Below are 16,602 nucleotides of genomic sequence, written 5' to 3' on the forward strand. Positions count from 1 at the left end.
AGAATCAAACAAAAACTCAATTAAAGCAAGTCAAAAAACCTCAGAGGTATCTCAGACTGTTTCTCAAATACATAATAGAAACAATGTTGTCGCCAGGGACATTTTTCGGTACCTAGCAACACCGTCACCAACAATAAAATAAAACAATAACCACAGATTGATTAAAAATGTATCAATCGCGCCTGTAAAAACCTGCATAGTGTGACTTTCTGCAACAAAGCTTCCTGCTGTTGATTGTGTTATTCTTATACCATTGCATAACACTGTCAGAGGAAGAACTGGTGGTGAAGTCATATGAAAGAGGCACTATAATTAGCCATACTAGCATTTGCACACTCATAGGTGCAGCAGTGGACTTGTTTATGCTGTCTTACTGAAAGCACAACATCTCCCTCTCTCTCTCTCTCTCTCTCTCTCCCTCTCTCTCTCACTTCAGAGCCAAGTTAGCAGCAGGGAGCAAATCACTGAACTTCCTCTGGCGTTCATGAGGTCACTTACAGTTCATGTTACAACTGCCCCCACGCTAACAACTGGACAAGGTAACAGGAAGGGCTGTTGGATCATGAAGTAGGGTATGATACACTTATAATGTTACACGATAAAAGCAGAGATTTGTCCAGGAAGCACAGAGAGATAACACACATCCTACAGCTAAAGCCAGGTCAGAGAGAGGGCAGGGACTCTGCCTTTTACACGAGGGAAACATCCAATCAGAATCAGTTATGACAATGTAAGGCTAAAAAAAAAAAAAAAGGCAGTTGTAACCTTCCCTGTGGTGTTATGGAGGGTTTTGCTAAAAACTGACCTTTCACATTCTTTGTCGACGTTACATAATTTTATCGATGCTTTGATGTAGATGGTAAGACACATGCTATGATGAGCATAAATATCCCCTAACACACAACAGACATCTGCCACATATGCACAAGCAGCCCACAAACACTCAATGCGATCACAAAGTCAACAGGGGTCTTTTGCTGCTGCCCTGGGAGTGCATACATACTGCAGCCACAGCCATATACATCCTCAGCAATGTGAAAGCTTGCAGCCATGGCCAGCAGTAATAATTAATAGCATAGTCTATAAGCATTCCATTAGGTGCAAGCAGCTGTCATAAACATCTTAATTAATTTACAAAGCAAGCAACTGGGGAATTATGGCGACGTAAAAATCTGCTTCCCTCTGCCGCTCCATAGCACTGGAACAGATCGGGCTTTTAAATTTTTAAACACGCCTTTCATGTTCTCCAGAGCACTAAAAAGCCTTTGAACAGTAAGCTTGTTAGGAGATGCACCTAGCAGCCCAATACCTACGGGTCGTCTTGCTATTCTTTTCATACAGTGACAAGAGGTTTTTGGGCTTCTTCTTCTTTTTTCTTTTTTTTTTTCTCCTGCACCGGCTTGACTCAAGGAATCTCTCGTTTCCTGTTTCGGCCCTTCCTCGTGTTGTCTTTGTCACTGTGACATAACTGCACTGTGTTTTTCTTGCAAACAACCCATCTCTCTCTGTCCATCTCTCTCTGTTTGCTCTTTTTTCCTCTCCTTTTTTTCTGTTACCCTTCAGTCACAGCTACAGATACTAATCTGATATTTAACACCAGAAGGACACTGTAAAAAAAAAAAAAAGGCATTCTGTAAAAAGAAAGAAATCCTTCCTTGTGTTCCTTGTGTGTAAGGACATCCTTCTGAGGAAACTGGATGGTGCAGCTGAGGTAAACGCAGCACAGGAGCGAGGATGCCACTTGTGAACTGCACAGTAATCTGGACAGTGCAGTGCCAAAGCAAAGGTCAGAGTGCTGTGGTAAAAACTGTCTCCTTTACCTGCTCTCACTCAGAGCAGGGCAAGATTAGACCGGCCACTCCATTATAGGAGAAAGGCTTAAGAGCATTTCTACTTTCAGAGCCCGGATATCAGCAGCTTCTGACACTAAGCAGGGCTGACCCATCATTTTGGAGGGAGTCGAGTGGAGGGTAAGAGCTGTCTGCACAGAAATACAGTTGAGTCTGGGGGAAAAAAAAAAAATTGTCTAAGGAAGAAATGCACATGAATCAGTGCAAACAGCATATATGCGATAATTCTTTGAAGAATCAGGGCCTACTTCTCCTCATGTCATTAATATATATGCATCTATATTCACTATGTGCAATCATGAGTCAATTTAACTATGCATAACATCCACAGTATGCCATTTACCAAGCGGACATTGAATTTTAATGTCTCCATTACTCTGATGATAGCCAGGCATCACATATCCCTTTTTTCGCACTCCCATTCTAACCTGTCTCTTCCTCCCCATCTCTCTCTCTCTCTCTCTTCATTTCAAGCCCATGCCATATTTGCTTAGCCCAACCAGTGTGACAGCACTCAATGCTAAAGTACTCCCAAGGCAGATGATCAAAGTCAGCAGTCAATTCACATTACAATGCATTGATTTGATGTTTCCTAACCTCCCAGGCCTTTCTCTAATGCTGCCAAAGGACCTTCAGGATATTTTACAGAATACCTCCTTTTCCTGCTCTGTCTCTCACTCTTTTCCTCTGTGTGTGTGTGTGTGTGCGTGTGTGTGTGTGTGTGTTTGCGTGCTGTTCACAGTGTCTGCAACTAAAAATGCGGTCGACAGAAATGTTTCTCCAGTCCCGTTTGCCTTTGATTTTGGGTCTATTTTACTGAAATAGATACTGAAATTTAAAATAACGCACACCCGTCCCAAACCCGCAGGCAAGGCCGAGAACTTCCACACCATCTTTCCTTTCACAGTGTAATTATTGCCCCTCATTCACCTGCTGTTTCAGATACTGTTTGAGAGTAAATCACCCCCTTGTTCTCGTACACCACACTCCGTTTGCTCCTCATCACTTATTCATTTGCAATTCTTTATTGAGTTGCCTTCTATGCTTTAGTGGCTGCCATTTCTCTCCGAGGGGATGTTCAGAGCACTTCCATGTTTTATTCAATTATGAGAAGCTAATATGGTGGAAAGGTGTGCATATATAAATTTATTCTGCCTCTCTGTTGTCGGGCTGGGGGAAGACTTTAAACAAGCAGCCTAAACAGATGCATGCTTTTTTTTTTGTTGTTGTTCCTGGTCTTGACCTGCAGGCTTAATACAAATAGGTCTCATAATGTAGATTTCCATTTTACTGTATCAGTGCTTGTGGAGTTACTCTGTTTTATTACCACTTAGAGGTTGTCAAAATGCACACGCATCATGGCCACGGCACAGTGACACACTGACCTACAAGCGCAAAGGAGAACTTTTTTTTCTGCCTTGATAAACAAACAGAAAAAAAAGAGCAAAAGAGAGGAGAAGGAGAAGAGAAAGAGAGTGTGCGAAAGGAGGAGAGAGAGAGAAATAAGAGCCATTGATTTATGTAAGAGAGGCATTCCTTTACCAGCGTTTGTCATCATGGTTGTGTGCAGCAAGCTGGCTCTTTAATTATTCCTCAGAAGCCAGAAAAAGTCAGCGCGGCGTGAAGAGCGCCTATTGATTTGTGCCTGGCAGATGGGACACACTTACTTATAGCGATTCACAGAGCGTGTGGATGATCAGAAAGACAGAGATGCCACTTACCTGCTTTTCAAACTATAAAGCAACAACAGAGCAACATGCTATCAAGACTGAAGATTGAGCAGGTGGGGTTGACTCAGGACAGCCTACACACAGGTAAAAGAACCTGTTGTTTCATGGGACAGGTGAGAGGCACCTGTTGTGGTGTATCACAGTTAGAGGTTCAGCCTCTAGATGAGCTAGAGGCTGTTCTGCAGAGAGAGAGAGGGGGGAATTGGGAGGAGGATCATGAGATGGATGAGTTTGTGCCTGGATTCAGTCTGTAGTGATAGAAATAAAATAATCTCTTTTGGTGTGAGTTATTCATTTTAAAGTCTGAAAATGTCAAAAGAAGACAAAAAAATCGTGAAAGTGTGACTTATGTGGATCAAAGTAAAATCCAAAAAGGGGAAAATTTAGTAAAAAGGAAAAAAAGGAAAACTTAACAATCAAGGAACTTGAAACAGTAAATATTTGCTATTTAAGCTAAGCCATCTTTTTGATGAATTCAGTGTCATTCTTTGTTTTATAATTAATCGTTGAATCACTAATGCATAGTCAAGGATTCTGTTTGTCAAGGATCCTGTAAAGTGTGTGTTCTTGACGTGTGTAAGGGTGTATGAGAGAAGAAGAAAGAAAGATAAAGACAGAGAGAGTGATATCTGCTCCAAAAAAAAAAAACTCCATATGCTAAGTTTTTCTTTTGCCCAGAAGACCAGCTTTCAAGAACAAGGAGGAGATTTAGAGGACATCATTATAAAACAAAATATAAGAACAGATATGTAATCCAACGGTTTAGACTGCTTGATACATCAAATCTACAGCGGGATATTAAAACATTCCAATTAGTTATCCAATAATCCTTAACATATAACGTACAAACACAATACACACAGAAAGCTTTAGTATTAAAGTCCATCTGTCTTGCTAGAGGGCCTTCTTTTGGAGCCGACCTGCTTCTCTTTCAACGAGGTCTACGTTTTAAAGTGCCACTCGATTGTTATTTCATGAGAAGGGGCTGAACACAGAGCCGGAGCCTTGTCTGAGCTGTGCAGAGAGGGAGAATTCCCCCTGCATGGCTACACAATACACAGACAGCACATTTAGAGATGTCAGCCCTCTAACTAGAGAACAGTCAGTGAGGTGAACCCGCTAACCTTATGTCTTTAACATGTCTAGCCGGGCTGCTCTGGAAACCCCGGTTAAAAATGCATTTGGTGAAGCTCAAGCCCAGTGCAATGGGCAATGCCAGGCAGGCTAGCAAAGGCATGTGCCTCAGTGGCGCTCAGAAGCCTGGTAGGTGAAATAGCACTACTGCTTTCCCCTCTGCACTTACATAATTTACACAAGCGAAGGGGATGGGGGAGGACGGCGTGGGGGGGGGGGGGGGTGAGCTATGGGGAAGCTCACGTCCGATTGCGTTTGTCCATGTGGGGAGACAAATACAGGCGCTACAAGGGGAGCTCATGCCCCAGCAGGCTTTGATGACTACACGCTGAGACGCCCCCCTACGACATGCTGACAGACAGCAGAAAGACCCCTCCCCAATCCTTTGCATTTACGAAGCCCGACTAAGAGTATAGACGCAACAGGAACAAGGCAGAGAGTCGGAGCACATTAGAGGTGCACTGATCCAAGACCGTGGCATGGTTATTTATTAATCAGCTGAGCTTAGCTAACTGCCGGCTTAGATGAGCAGCACAAGCTTGCGGTACACTGCAGCATCAGCCTGGAGACAGTTAAACTGTTGACATGATGCAACTCAAAACAAGTGACGCGCTACTATTAGGTAAAGATATCTGCTTGCGCAGTTTTGTACATCCCAATATTATCATTTGCATGTTTCCATTAATGATCACAGTGAGTGAATAGAGAATAAACAATCCAAAGCTTTGCACTGTGATTCTATTTGGGCTTATTTGGCTGCAAACAATACCTTACTATGTGATCCAGAGTAAATACTGTCAGAGTGTAGAGCAAACAAAGGATGTTTGCCCATTTGCACGTTATTCATCTCCTAGGGTGAAGTCAGTGATGAGTAACAGCATGGCGATGTTGTCGGCAAATACGCTCTGACATACACAAAATCACCCCTTTAATGTTGTAGTTTTTTTGGAGTTCACTGGCTCCACAACGCTGTGCATTGACAATGTTTTTGTTGCCAATTTTAACACCTCACAGTTGGGGTGTCAGCACATTGAAACGGCGTTGAGAAACATAGCCCTTTAAACTGAGACGAAACATCTTCTCTAGATAGAAAAAGAAAAGAAAAACAGAATGGGATGCAATTCTCCAGAGTCCCCCCCCCCCCCCCCCCCCCCCCCCCCACCCCCCATGTCTCTTCCACCACTTTTTTGGCAGGCTGGGTAACACAGGAAAGCACTGGCACACAACACAGCTCTCTCTACCTGAACACAAAAGGAAACATCTCAGCCTGGAGTCGGGGCTTCAGAGACTAATAGGAGGCTTGCACATCACCACAGGGAAAACAAGTGATAGGCTCTCCATTGGCTTATAGTGTTGATGCAAGCCTTACAGACTGGAGAGTTTTTTTTTTTGCTAGGTTCTTCATTACTTCAGGAGGCATTCAAAGAGGTGCAGTGAAGGAGTGGTGGAAGCGTCTGAGAAAATTCGGGGAGCAGGCAGCGGAGGAGAGAGGAAGAAATCCGATGTGGTCATTACGAGACTCTTCCTTTCATCACTTCTGAGACTACCTCACACACTCTCTCTCATTCTCCCAGACTTCTGCAGCACTGAGCTGAGAGAGAGCCTAAGCCTCTTGGACAGTTCATTTAGGATAATGCAATGATGAGAAATGGTGGAGGGTGAGCCTTCTGTGTGTGTGTGCGCCAAATCATGTCTGATAAATGTATCTCTTCAAAATGTCTCCTCAGACTCAAATGCATTTGAAGCGAGATGCAAAACACAACTGAAAAAGACAAGACTGATTATTTTCATAACCTGATGAAACACACAAAAGCCAATCGATACTGTCAACATATTATTATTTGATGAATTCAAACAACACAAAAAGGATATTTCAAAGAAATTTTCACATAAAAAAAGATGGAACAGAAAATTATCTAGGGGCTTTTCCCCCCTTTCTTCAGACTTCAGAAAAAGGGAAATTTATTTCTGCCTTCATCTCTAAATTGGATGCAATTTATTGCCTCTCCAAAGCTCATTTTTCACTGGCTTGCAGGATCCATGGGCCATGGCAGGCAATGCGTATCTGCCCGCCTCTCCTGGCCTCGGGTGCTAATATGTGGAAACTGGCCTGGGGATACGGAGCCCAACCAATGGAAGAGGAGGCAGAGGGACGGAGGAGAGAATCAATCCCTAATCGCTGAGGAGTAGGCAGTAGGAGGGGTGACGAGGAAGGGGGGGGGGGGGGGGGGGGGGGGGAAGTCATGAGAGAGAAAAGACAGAGAGCTGTGTGTGTTTACCAGCAGACATTTGGGTGCTGTCAGCTGACTGCAAGAGCTCCGGGATGTCAGAGAAAGAAAAGGGAGTTATATAACCGGGCTGTTTTAGCAGGGGGAGAGAGAGAGAGAGAGAGAGAGAGAGAGAGAGAGAGACAGAGACAGAAAAAGAGAGAGGGACTAGAGAAAACAAACATTGCCATTTAAAGTGACAGCGACAACATGATCAAAGCAAAAACAAACACGGCATGTGATGCTACCTGCATGGACACAAGACAGAAGACGGCGAGGGTCCGATGATCAGAGATCTCTTGCGAGTAGTAATAGTTGCAAGCACATAGGTCAAATGGTTATTACAGCCATCATGTATGCTTTGTCTTAGTGTGTGGTCTGATGTTAGCAGTGCTCACATACCCCTGGAGCTGCACAATTGCTTAAATTATAGCATGCGTTCTGGGGTTCTTCCAGCCCCTGCTGATAGTCCAGATAGTGCTAGAAAGTCCACAAGCTAAAACCTGCTAAGACCACTATTGCTTCCAAAAGTCCAGTCAAACCTTTCCCATCAACACGTATTAGCTTTTCACTTGAGCTGGACTTATCGTAACACGATAAATAATTCAATAATGTTATTTGCGGAAGATGCAAAGTACAAGGAGAATATGAAAAACCTGTTGTGTTGGGACACCACACACACACTTTTGCAGCCAACCAGGGGCATTAAGTACACTTAGCTCAAGGTGCATTCTGTCCTGCGACCTTGCTGTTACACTTGCGCCGAGCAATGAATAACTATCGCATTTCTTTGGCTGACAGCTGACACCAAGAGGCCCAGGTGATATACGAGACATGACAAGTGATTCTAATTAAATGTAGAGCTTGTGGATGTAAAGTGGCAGGAAGGGAACAAATCCTGTCCAGGCAGCGAGCGGCAAAGCGGCATGCCTCGCAACGAGCGAGATGAGCCGGGGCTGTCAGGGGCTGCCTCAGCTGTCCTGTAAACCTGGGCCCCAGCTCCCCAGGGGGACTGACAGGTTTCAGCTGGAGGGGAGAAAGCATACCGCAAGCTTCCTGCACCCAACCCCCCCCGCCCCCCCCCTTTCCAAAGCAACAAACATATGACACACAAACAGGCAAAGCAAAAAAGCCATGTGGACCGTGTGCATTTGTCACATAACAGTCTGCTAACAAGGAACAAAGCATGGTCGTCTGTAGCCTGAGCCTAGATGAAGGCTGTCATCCTGGTTCCGGTGACTGAATACAAAAAAAAACAGGCTAAATCAAAAAGAATCAATAGATACAGGAAGTAAGACACCTCTGTTGATGCTGCATCCCACTTGTGTTTCCACCACGACTCTATTCATCCAGCTCAGGTTGAGAACAAAGGACTAGACAAGCTAGGATATATATATATTTTTTTTCCACAGACAGCAGGTTTGTTTCTTCCGGCACGCGGCAGAGGACCCAGTGGCACTCAAGGCAAACACGAGTGTGTCAGTATGTGACACAGGAGTGCACTTTACAGAGGACACTCACAGGGTCTTCAGCTTCCCAATAAGACCCCCGGAGACAATCCTCACCAAATCAGTTAACCTTTGCCCTCATTGGAACAACTTAGGTCCCGGGAGTCACGGTCAGCTGCAGCTGAAAGACAATGTACATCACACTCTGTCCGACTGACAGAAGCAGTCATGTTGGTTAGCATCCGTCCACGTCGGAAAATGATGGAAAAGCAGTCCATCATAAGTCCATCTAATGTCGGCCAGGAAACATTTCTTTGATATTACAAAGTCACGGCTCAGTGCCTTTTTGTTCTCCACAGACAAGCAGGGTTTGACTTGATACATCTGGCTTAGAATCTTTCAGCTTTTCTGCAGTATAATATTCATTGTGTTGAGCTTGCCACTGAAATAGATTCAAAGGCACACCGCATTCAAAAACATTCACTAAGGCCGCGTTCAAACTGTAGCCAAAAGTGTCCTGAATTTGATTTTTTTTTTTGTTCCTATGTGACTCAGATCAGTTTTTTTGTTTTTTTAATTATAGCACAAGTCACATTGAATCAGATTTGGGTCACTTTCATATGTAGATACCTACAGGACTGTGAAACAAGGCACACTTAAAAAACATTGTGGCTAGCCGGAAGAAAAAAAATCAGATCTGAGCAAACATTCTGAATTGAGCATTAAGGCATGAAGTGTAAGCACAGACTTGGTTTGCAGAAATGTGTTTTTTTACAATATATTGACCATATTTAAGCTGGATTTCTGCTGCAGGTTATTAACCGTTATGACTGTCATGCACTGAAACTAGCTGAAACCAGATGATGAAATTTTGAAAAAATGTTGGTGTTAGGTCCCTTCGTTATGTATCCCAATGTCAGGGTGATGTGGAATACCTAACCCTGGATTTTTTTCTTGACGTAAATCACTAATAAAACAATGTGAGGAATTATAATTATTTTGGACATAGATCTTTATCTCAGCAGACATTTTGGTCATTTCAAAACAAGGAAATGTCTAGAGGAGAATTTCCATGATACTGGGCCCTGAGCTCCTGTCTTCTCTCTTTCTCTGCCTGCAAACATTCATGTCTCATTAATGCATGTTACTCAGCATGTATCTTCCTGGGAGAGCTCCCCTGTCGCGTTGGTTCCGGTGGATACTTGTTGAGATCTACCTAGTGCTGTGAACCTGTTTGTCCCAAACGTATAGTCTAGTCTTACTTAAATTATCATCATTATAGTTGTTAATGCAAGTACAAGAGCTGCTTTCTGCAATTATAATCAGCCATATGTAATCATGAAAATAGTTATTAACAATAATACACATATTTTTACTATAATCATTGACCTAGAAGTGCTCTAATAAGATAGAGCCCTGAGCTTTCATTATGATTTGGTGCTTTATAAAAAAAAAGTGATTGAGTGACAGAGCATGTTGGCATGGGACTTTTAGTGTAATATTACCATTATGGATGTTATCAGATGCATCTGCTTATCCTGCAAAATACAGTGAAATATCTGCCATTAAAAATGTCTTATGAGATTTTGTAAACACCGCTGAGTTGGTTAATGGTTCTCATGACACAAATACATCAAGACGTAAATATCATAAAGTTGCAAAGAAGCAGCTCAAAATGATGATTGATGATGACGAAGAGTTTAGAGCCTAATCAAGGGTTTAAAAACATGTTGCAGATTAACAAGGTGTTTTCACACTGCTAGGCTTTATATGAAGCTAAGTAAAGTTGCAACAAGATGCTGTGTCATATTAAGAGTACACAATAAAGACATGGTGAGTTACCTGCTCTCCTCCTGGAACTCTCTTTATAGCTTATATTTCCAGAACTGTCAAAACATACAAAACATTTATGAATGCCATGAGAAAATCTTATAATTGATTATATTTCCTTACTTTAATGTAATGTATTTCAAGAGTCATGATCAGTATTAGTGCAAGCTCCTATTAAAGCACCAGTATGTAGGAATTCGTTTTGGGGCGCTTTGGTGCCCACCGAAGGTCGCTGCGTGCAACTGCACTGACATAACACATCATGCTGTAATGCTTACCCCTCCTACAATGGGCATTTGTTGACAAACAGAGGGTGCAAAGATGTTGTGAGAAGCCAAACAACAGTGAGATTATATTATTATAACATACTGTATATTTGCAAGCATTTTCAGAACGTTGTTTGCAAACTGTTTGAAAGTGGATTTATGTGTTTGTGTATTCAACTGTCGCCATGATGTCTATGGGCTGTGGCGACAATTGAGAGGGTTGTATGCAAACCCGAAACATTACTTGGGTTAGATGACATTCTGCAACTGGTATATTATTTAACCAGGTGAGAAAACTCATTGAGATTGCACATCTCGTTTTCAAGAGAGTCCTGGCCAAGACAGGGAGCCGCACAGGTAACAAAGTTTCAGACAAACAGCTAGTAGCCATACTTACAAAGATAATTAAAGACACAAAATCTGCTAAAAATCAGACAATGTAGCACTGATAATGACAGAGTCTAAGGTTATGTCACAACCTGTCACATATAAACTCTGCAGGGATGTACACACTGCTTGTTGCTCGATCATTCTTTCTTTCTCTCTTTTTAGCTTCAAATCCTTACGCACTTCTTGTGAGATGACCTGAACCCTCTGCCTAAGTTACAAACTGCAGCAAACAGACGATCGGGATGGAAGAGAAGGCATCCTCCATGTTGATAGTTCTATACTGTTGAATCTACCTTTAAAACGACTATTTTAAAGTTGAAAAGTTACATATTGCTGCTTTAAACACACAAGTTGTTTCTTGGTAATTGTATCCCCTTCTGTTTCTTGTGTTGTCAAGTTTGTCGCCCCTCTCATTCGCGACATCTGTCTCTTTCACCCTGGGCCCCAGTCCGTTCACTTTCTTTGGGCCAAGACGAGCCAGACCTGTTAGTTTGCCCCGCCTCCTGTCCTGCCCACAATCCACTCTATTTTGGGTGTCTCACAAAGCCACTGATGTGATTAGAGAGGATGATGATTACAGTTACATAACAGAATCAAATTAATTTGAGGCCTGAACAGAGGCAGAGGCAGCAGTAAATCACTCAAGCCATCAAATCTGCCTTTCTCTTGGTTGCTCCTGTACACCCATATCTTTACCCAACGGCCACCCTTCCTCCCCCTCTATGCACCCACTGCCCCCTCCTGGAACACACAGACACACCCCTCTCTCCTCCCTGCCCCTCCCTCTAGTCAATTAAAGTCACATCGAGGGATTAAAAGGAAGTAGGTCAGTGGAGCATTGCTAGGGGAAAAAAAAAAAATGCAACAAACCTCGTCAGAAGTCACTGTATCGACCTTGTGAAACACAGACTCAACTAGCGGCGGCGTGTGATCTCATCCTCCCTCGACCAATGCTGCGTCTCCTCACAGAAGCCGGGTTCATCAAATCCCGCAGACCAAGCTGTGCCCTCACCTTGATTTCTCTGCAGCTCAGAGGAAACCCCACCCCCCCTGGAGGGCAGCCTAGGGAGCTGGGCTTTGGTGGCAGACACTTGATACCCTCTACAGAGTGCTTTGTCTCTAGTCCCCTGAACAGATCCTCTTCAAATGCAGGATTATAGCAGTGCTACCGGCAATGAGAGCCCCACAGCTCCACTGTGAGAGGAGAATGCCAATAGCCACCATCCATGTACGGCAGAAACAATACACATGCTGTGACACTTTTATATCCTGTTCTTTCACCATGCATGTTCTGACCGCCCGTGATCCATTCATGCTGTACAGGACTGCTGTCACAGGTTCACCCTGAGAAATAGATTCATCTATCATTGATAATAATTAATCAAAGAAATGATTCATGAATTATCTTAGAAAATCTCAAACACAGCGACACATACTATAAAATGTGATGTGATATGATACGTTTATTGACCCCTAGGGGAAATATAAGTTATGGAACTTTGAGTTTTTGCTTTTTAAATTATACCGGCACGTAGTAAGAACAAGTTACATCTTTGCATTAATTAGAAAAAAAAACATGTTCCATACAGTTACAAACTTTTTTTAATGTAGAGTTTCAAGTGTATTTGATTATACTTTAGAAACTAAACCTCCAATCTTACTTCAAACTCACTTAAACTTGACATTTACGATGTTACACTCTTGTGGTTTGATAATCTAGTTAAAGCAGAATTGAAAACTCTCCTTATTTGATCCCCCGAAAAAAATTAATGGAAACCAATGGGTGCCTTGAATGCCAATGAGAGGGGTGTTCCTTCCAGATATCAATTCTTACACCTAGATTCCAGTTATGGCATGTCCTGAGTACCTGTTTGATACCAATGATATTAAATAAATCAACATACTATTGGGAAAAGTCTTTTTTTTCCAGCAATCAATAACATCATGCCCTCTGCAAGCACCATGCTGTGTAGCTGTTAGTTATTTTCTCAAGACCTGACACTACAGCAGTTCATTTTTGGGAGGCTCATTTGTTCTACTATAGGATGGGTGCAGTCATGCAGATACTGGATACAACTATTTAGGCAGTATCCGAGGCTGATACTGGTTTAAAAAAATTATAATTGAAAGACAACAGAACGAGATAATTCAGCCCTGTGACTTGACTGGCAAACAGTCCAGGGTGTACCCTCCACCTCTCGCCCCAATGACAGCTGGGATTGGCTCCAGCCCCCCCTGCGACCCTGAACGGGAAAAGCAGTATAGATAATGGATAGAACAAGATAATGTTATGTGGTAATAATTGAGATATGTAATCTGTACATAATGGACAAAACATATATAACAAATTGCACAGTCCCTAAAGATGAGATTTCCTTTTTTTTTTATATAAACTCTGCTCTCTGTCTCTATGCTTCCTCTACCTCCTCATAAATGAGCACAGGGGCTGGTTACATGTTCTTACATAAATAAGATGAATTTATTCACTCACAATACTTATTATGAATGCCTGTTTAGAAAAAGCTGTGCAGGGGAGCGTTCAAAGCGAACGCGCAGAGCCCCGTTCAGAACAACCTCCAATGAGAGTTTAACCTGCCCAACTGTTTCTGTCTGATACTGGAGCGGTTTGTGCTGTGTGATGAAAACTCAGCAGGGGAGGTGAGCAAGGGAACAGCCTCCCTTGTGCTGTGCCACGACAGAGTGGTGCTGCTGTCAACATATTATACTGTATTTGTCCAACTTAATCAGCCTCACACTCACCACTCACTATAGAGGAGTGAATAATAAAGGGGAGCAGAGAAACAAGCCTGTCAGCGCTGCACATTAACAAGTGGAAATTATCCTAGCTAGTTCTACACTCACCAGCTGGGAATGATTTGACAAATAATGTAAAAAGGTTTTTTTTATTTTTTTTTTATATGACAGCCAAGAAGGCAAGACAACACATTTTATCGCTTGTGAAAACCATCGACTGGGACACAAAGAGTCTGGCAGAGGGGGATGCTGCAAATCATTTTGTTTACTTTCTTGATAACAGCCAGGATACAGATGGACAAGATTAAAAGGCTGGGCATAAAAAAACAGAAAAACAAAAACAAAAACACATTTTAAAATGCATTTCAAGTGCAATACTGCAAATTAGGTGTGAGGTTTTTGATTTATGATCAGTGTACTTTATCAATGTTCATTTTACTGGGACTCTATAGAGAGGAGTCTTTTCTTGCTTAAAGAAATGTCATACCTTTGTGTCTATGTCAAGTATATGAAAACATGCTGAATGTGGATTTTTTGACATGTGACTACAAATGTTTAAGTCATTAGTTGTTTAAGGGTCACCAGGTGACCTAGCAGTTATGTTGAGCGCCCCATGCACAGAGGCTACAGTCCTGGTCAGAGTGAACTTCGGTTTGAATCCGACCTCGGCCCTTCGCTGCATGTCGTCCCCCTCACTCGCTCTCCTTGTAACATTTTCTGTGTCTCTTCAGCTGTTCTTCCAATAAAGGCAAAAATGCCCCAAAAAAATCCTTAATCCTCCAAAAAAAAATCAAAAAAAAATCTGTTTCTCCAAAAACTTTCTGGCTCATTGATGCTACTTCATTTTTGAATGGTTCATATAATGTTTTTTATTGTGCATTAAAAAACATGTAATTAAATACATGTTACTTAAATATTCCTTTTGATAGAGTTGAAAAAGATTTTCATTGTTCCCACAGTTCAGTGATCAACTTAAAAACATGTTAATGCTACAGGTTATTACTAAGTAGTACTTAAAAGTATTATTTATGGTTACTCAATTTAGTTAGTTGTTTGAACCTAATTTCACAAGAAGTTTTCATACACACAACTAACACCTAGCTTTGAGTTATTTTTTGTATGTTGAGCAAAGACTTTTATTTTAATCTGAGTATTTTAAATGAAAAATGCAATGCATGGTTTCAACAAATGTGAAAACTCAGACACAAACTCGATTCTAATAACCTCACGAACTAACATATTATTTAATATACAGTATAATGCATTTCATTTATTAAAGCTTGAGTACCACATTCCCATCGCAGCTGTTTACAGTCCAAGGCCTCACTCCCTATCTGACGTATATGTAATGGTAGCGAGTTAATGGTCCCATGAAATTAGGAGAAAGTCTTACTTCATTTTGGACCATTATGTCACTTAACTCTTTCTTTTTAAATAAACACACCCAGCGGACCCTTAACCCGGGGTTACAGCATAAGGTCACTGTACTGTAGTGTTTAACAGCTGATTTAAAGTGTTATTTATACATATGCATGATCTAAAAAGCCTTATATGTGAGATTTATTATTTGTAAGAAAGTTGTTTTCATATATATTGATACTTTTTCTCTAGAGATACAATTTGCTAATGAAAAAAATGCTGTTATGTTAACATTTGGTAGTATGTATGATCGTACTGTATGAAACAAGCCAACTGACTGATTTTAGAGTTGTACAGTGAACTCGACAACATTTACAAGCAGACAGGAAGACGTAGAAGAAACTTTGGTCATCTCTCTGCACAGCTGATTTATAGCTGAAAAAGAGCTGACTGAAGGTGTGGACAGACAAGCAAAGCTGCAGCCCCACTAAAAGTCAGAGGGAAGGATTTGCAACGCCATGTCTAAAGCTCCCTGATGACCACTAAAGGGCCTGCACAGGAGGAAATGAAATAATTCCTTTTGACATCAGATAAACCAGAAGACTTTCCACAGCTGAGCTCATAACGCAGCTCTCTTACTGCCCATCTACTGTTACTGTAACTCTACTAAACTCATATCTATTTCATGCCTTATCCATCAGCATTGTTTTGCTCTGATTGACCAATCTTTTTTTTTGCATTATGTGGCCATATGAGGTCTGTTTAATCCTTCTATAGCTTTATCTGCATGCTATTAGACTATTAAGTAGAAATGTTTAATAAAGTTAAGAGAAGCACACTGACTGCAGTTACACTTTTATTTATTCATGAGATATAACATTAAAGGCAAAAGAGAGAAAAAGTAATAATATAAATGTTGGAATGATGCCTTTTTTTTGGGTGGACATGTCAGTTCCAGACGGGCCTTGATGGGAAAAGACTGAAAAATTGAAGAGTTCATTTGCAAAAACAGATTCATGCTATTCTGGAAAACAATGCCCGGAGAGTTTCGATTAGCTCTTTAAATAGAGCTGTTTTTATCATCCAAAATCAGTTCAGGCGCAAAAACCCAATACAATCTTGAACTCGGTCAAAGACACACAACTTCAGTCGGAATGATATTACCTGAAATAAAAAAATAAAATGAGTTCTTCAATTGTGAATTTAAACCAGAAAGTTAATATTAATCATTTGGGATATTGTTAAACAAATTAAATTATGATCTTGCCTTGTAAGACAGTCCGTCATTGCCACTTCTCCTTATTTTTGATCTGCAAACACTAAATGCAGAGGGGCATCTAAATGATTAAAACGTGCAGCAACACCAAGCTAGTAGAAGGGACTGGGCCTTACATTTGGATGGGCTTTTATTTAAAGTTTTACGGCATATTGATTAATATATGCGGTAATACACAGATGTGTTGAAACATACTATCCCCCATAAACACGTTATGTCATACACACTGACTATGAAGTCCTCTCTTTAATTTGATTTGTAAAATTACAGCCCTGACTTAAATCCTGCTTAACTGACT

The 16,602-nt window shown here is 41.5% G+C and overlaps 1 protein-coding gene across 1 annotated transcript in view; it reads right to left on the minus strand.

Annotated features, from left to right (window-relative positions):
* roraa (RAR-related orphan receptor A, paralog a) overlaps nucleotides 1-16,602 on the minus strand; it is a 190,043-nt gene that overhangs the window by 72,657 nt on the left and 100,784 nt on the right. The window lies entirely within an intron of this gene.

The sequence above is a fragment of the Labrus bergylta genome, chromosome 7 (genome assembly GCF_963930695.1).
Source record: "Labrus bergylta chromosome 7, fLabBer1.1, whole genome shotgun sequence".
Taxonomy (NCBI): domain Eukaryota; kingdom Metazoa; phylum Chordata; class Actinopteri; order Labriformes; family Labridae; genus Labrus; species Labrus bergylta.